Below are 5,000 nucleotides of genomic sequence, written 5' to 3'. Positions count from 1 at the left end.
TAAGTTTGACTTCAATCGTAGGAAAAATAATGGAAACTATCATCAGAGATGCTATCGAACATCATTTAGAAAGTAACCGTTTGATAAATGATAGCCAGCATGGATTCAGACGGAAACGTTCTTGCGTGACTAACTTACTCGAATTCTACAACACAGTTATCTCGAATTATGACAAAAGAAACAATATATATTTAATATATCTAGACTTTGCAAAAGCCTTTGATACCGTCCCACACGAGAGACTACTTACTGAATTAGCTTTACATGGAATAAGTGGTAGCCTATTAGGTTGGACTAGTAATTGGTTGAATGGTCGAAAACAGAGAGTTGTTTTAAATGGAAAAACTTCTAGATGGAAAAATGTTACAAGTGGAGTTCCTCAGGGTTCCGTTCTTGGACCACTTCTATTCATAGTATATATAAATTATATAGATCATGGACTAAAATCTACTGTTTCCAAATTTGCTGATGACACAAAACTGTGCGGAGTGGCAAATGATCACTCAAACCAATTGCATATTCAAGAAGATTTAGATAAATTACGGCAATGGTCTGAAAATTGGCTAATGAAATTTAACACAAGTAAATGCAAGGTAATGCACATACGTAAAAATAACAGTAAGTACGATTATAAGTTATTTGGAAATTCGTTAACAAAAGTGGATAGTGAAAAAGATCTCGGCGTAATTATCAGTAACGACCTCAAATCATCCAAGCAGTGTATTTCAGCGTCTGAAAAAGCAAATAAGATTCTAGGACTGATTGCGCGATCTTTTGATTTCAAAAGTCCATCACTCATTAACAAGTTATTTTATCGTTACTTCGTCCACATTTGGAATATGCGGGTTAATGAGGTCACTGTTCCTGAACATTATCCTTTGTCTGTCTTAAGCGACCTTCTTCAGTCCATTGTCAGTGGAAATACGGTATTCACCACATTTGGCGCCCAACTTAAGGCAAAACTACAGCCTAAAATTTGTCGCCCAACGAAGAGCGTGAAAAATAACCTAACTATATATATATATACAGTATATATATATATGTATATATATATATATATATATATATATGTACATATATATATATACTGTATACATGTATAAGTACATATATATACATATATATATATGTATATATATATATATATATATATATATATATATATAGGTATGTATATATATTAGAATGGATGTAGTAAGATGTATTCTTCTTTCCAGAATTAATCAAATTGAGAGATTTGTTGTTGTCTTTTTCAAAAGTGATATTTTATAGGTCACTTGTTATTTTTTACTCTTTTTGTTATCTTAACCACTCTTTGTTATACACATATAAAAAGAAACAATACCATACCTGAGGTTAGTCCCATTTTGAGCCATACCGTAGTACACAAAACCGACGCTGAACCAGCAGAAGAACATGATGAGAGTCTGCTTGGCCATCGTTAAGGTGGCGAAGAGGGAGGCGACTTGGTTTAGACCCCCTATCAGAGACCTCTCGACTTTTTGCATTCGGGTGTCGTTTTCGCTGCCCCCCTCTTCTTCACAGTCCTTTTTGTGATCGTCAATGTCCTTATAAAAAATAGATAAATAAAGTAAAAATTTAATTGTAATTACAATGACTGGAAAAGGTCCAATAATAAAAAACAGCCATTATGACTGATATAATGAAACAAAATAAAATATTCGAATATAGATTAATGAAATAAGATAACATAGAATAAAAATTAATCAAAGTTAAATAAAAAAAAACATAGATCAAATTAGTCAAAAATTTTATTGGGAACATTGAGAAAAAGTAAAATGGAATCATAAGAAATAAATTAAAATAAAATAAGACAAAGTATAATGCAAAACATTAACATTATGAAAAGTCAAGTGGAATAGGATGAAATAGATTCAATGCCATGGAAGATAAAATAAAGAAAACAGAAATATTTAGTTTTTTTTTTTTTTTTGTAATCGAGGCTTTGACGACAAAATTAATAATAAAAAAATGATTTATACAATGTGATATTCAATAACTTAGACATTTCCAGAAATAAAAATGAAAGAAAATTGAACTTACGAAATTACAAAGTCTTACAACATTGTTTACAATATTATTTCTAAAGACTTGTCGGCCATAAAAAATATTTGACATTTTAATATACCGTATTAACAGTGACGACAAGACGGAAATGTGGAAATTGGTAAATCAATGACGTCAAATATATGAAAATTAAAGGAAAGTAAGTTATGTCACAGCCCTACCTTCTGTCTGATCTTTTCCATGATTATCTCCAGCTCGAAATCTGGAGGCAGCTCGCGACCGTTCATTCTAGCACCTTGCTTGAGCAAGTCTATAGCATCTTTATACCGACCTTGCAGAATGAGCCATCTTGGAGATTCTGGAAGGAACCTACAGAAAGACAAATAAAAATACAACCACTACTTTTTTTAAGATAATTCATTATCTATTACCCCGTCTGGGGTATTGGCTGCATGTTATTGTGGCAGAGTAACATACAGTTGATACTTTTGGGTCTATATGGAGCGCCCCTACGGACCAGAACCACACATGATTTTGTCTGATAGAGGAAGACTCTGTTCATAGAGAAATGATGACACTTTTATTATACTACGACTTTCCCTCCGTTATGCTGTCCCCCAACCCCTTATTACTGTCATGTACCATTTCTCTGAATATTCATTTCTTTTTTTCGCCTACCCTGTGGTGGGGGATAGAATGCTGCCACCAAGTCTTCCCACTTGAGTCGTAAAAGGGGACGAAAACGGGACGGGGGTTTGGACTAGGAACCCTGCGACCTGTAGCCCCACAGGGGACATTCCTACGCGAATGTGGCAGGAAAGGAAGGAGTGGAGATTGAGGTAGAATGTATGTTGAGAGAAGCGAGTAAATGCCTTGGTGGATTAAAAAGTATAATGAGAAATAGACATTTAGGAATGGATGCTAAGAGGAGGTTATATGAAAGAGTGATTGTGCCGACAGCATTGTACGGGGCAGAAACATGGAACATAAGAGAGGAAAAGAGAAGGAGTTTGAATGTGTTTGAGATGAGGTGTCTGAGAAGTATGATAGGGGTTACTAGGCTAGATAGAGTGAGAAATGAGGAGGTGAGGAAGAGAACAGGGGTGGAAAAGAAGTTGGGAGGTAGAGTTGATGAAAGAGTATTAGGATGGTTTGAACTCATGGAGAGAATGAGTGAAGAAATATTAGTATTAAAGGTGTGGAAGGCAGAGGTGGAAGGAGTGAATATGAGGGGGCATCTTAGGATAAGATGGATGGATGGGGGTAAAATGGGAATTACGAAAGAGAGGAATGACTGTTGAGGAAGGAGGGGAGAGGACAGATGATAGGGGTGAATGGAGAAGGGTTGTGTATGAATGATGCTGTGATGCATGAGGGGGTGGGTATGGGGGGTGAGGGAATATGTATGAGAAATCAACTGAAGCACCCCGAAGGGATTTCTCCCCGTCTTCTCCTTTTCTGCATGAGGGGACGGAGAGGGGGGTCGCCGAATTAATGAAGAGGCCTTGCTGTGGATGTGCTGTGTCTTGCGACACTGCTTCTGACCCAGGGCAGTGGAGAGGATGCAGGGATGACCCGTCATCCAGGAGGTGCCAAGATGAAAGGGAGGGAAGAGGGTGGAGGGGAGTGGAGTGAGTAGGGGATGGAATGGGTGAGAGTGGTTTCTATGCCTTTTCTTTTTTGGCTACCTCCCGTGTCAGGGGGAAAAAGCCTCTGGTATATGTATGTATTATCGTTTTCAAATATCATCGGATTCTAGAGTAGAGAAAGAGAAATCAGATACATCTATATGTGAAAATATAAACATGACTATGAACATGAGCATAAAGAATCCCACCAAAATAGTATCATTCAATATATATTACAAAATAAGAAAACCCTCCTAATTACTAGAAACCGACAACCAAGACACTATCAACCCTACAGGAGACAACCATGACATCTACAAACACACTTGCAAGTTAGAGAACTGTGGAACTTAACCATGGCAAGAACTACTCTGTCGAAACGCCTAACTTACCATCTACAAATCGAAGCAATTAAGAACTTGCTTACCCGCCATCACCTGACAAATATGATAGAAATATAAGATCAATAAAAGAGATCCATACCACCTAATGCTATTGAAAGAATACGTAGGTCAAATGAAACCGTGTATGAATTTTACCCAGTTTAGGCTGTCAGGTTTTGCTGTGAATGTGCTGTGTATTCCATACGAGTGAAACTAGAGGTAAAACTTGCACTTATTTTTCGTACGCGTGGCTTTCCGTCTTCCAAGAAACACTGAAATTCGAAGTGCGCAAAGTAGTAAACTCACCAGTAATAGATTCCAAATGTGATGTACGGCAGCGTCAAGGCCATCTGAAGGTACTTCCACGTCCTGACCCTGTAAGCAATGCCAGCTATGGTCATGGTTCCAAACGACCAAGGGATGCCAAACAAACTGCCAATCGAAGACCTTTGCGGTTTCGAGGCGAGTTCAAGGGTTATAATAAACAAAAAAATTACCAGGTTGGCTAAAAAAAATCCCATGACTGTGAGGGGGGAACTCTTTCAACGAGGCAGACTTTATGTATTTTTTATCCTATTTTGTTTGATTTTTCTTATTATCATTATCTTGTTTAAAGTACTAATTTATTTGTTTATCTTATTCAATTGTTTACTTATGTTTTTACTTATTCATTCATCCATTTGTTTATTTATTTATCTATTTACTTGTCTATTTGATTTATTTATTTACTTATTTTATTAAATGTACATATTTTTTCTTCTTTTGAAGAGCCACCTTGGGCTTGGCGATAAATATACCCTTCCGCCGAGGATCGGCAACATGAAAGAGATCCAGTACGACTACACTGAAAAGATCAACATTTATAATTCCTTCTAAACCACTTTACCTGTTTTATTTTCTCTCCAGAAACAAGTGAACTGGGATGGTAGGTGTTACCACTCTTATTACAAATATTCATTTA

This window comes from Oratosquilla oratoria, chromosome 41, assembly GCF_046742065.1.
Source record: "Oratosquilla oratoria isolate Oo_2021 chromosome 41, ASM4674206v1, whole genome shotgun sequence".
In the NCBI taxonomy this organism is placed as follows: Eukaryota; Metazoa; Arthropoda; class Malacostraca; order Stomatopoda; family Squillidae; genus Oratosquilla; species Oratosquilla oratoria.
This window is presented reverse-complemented; position numbering follows the sequence as displayed.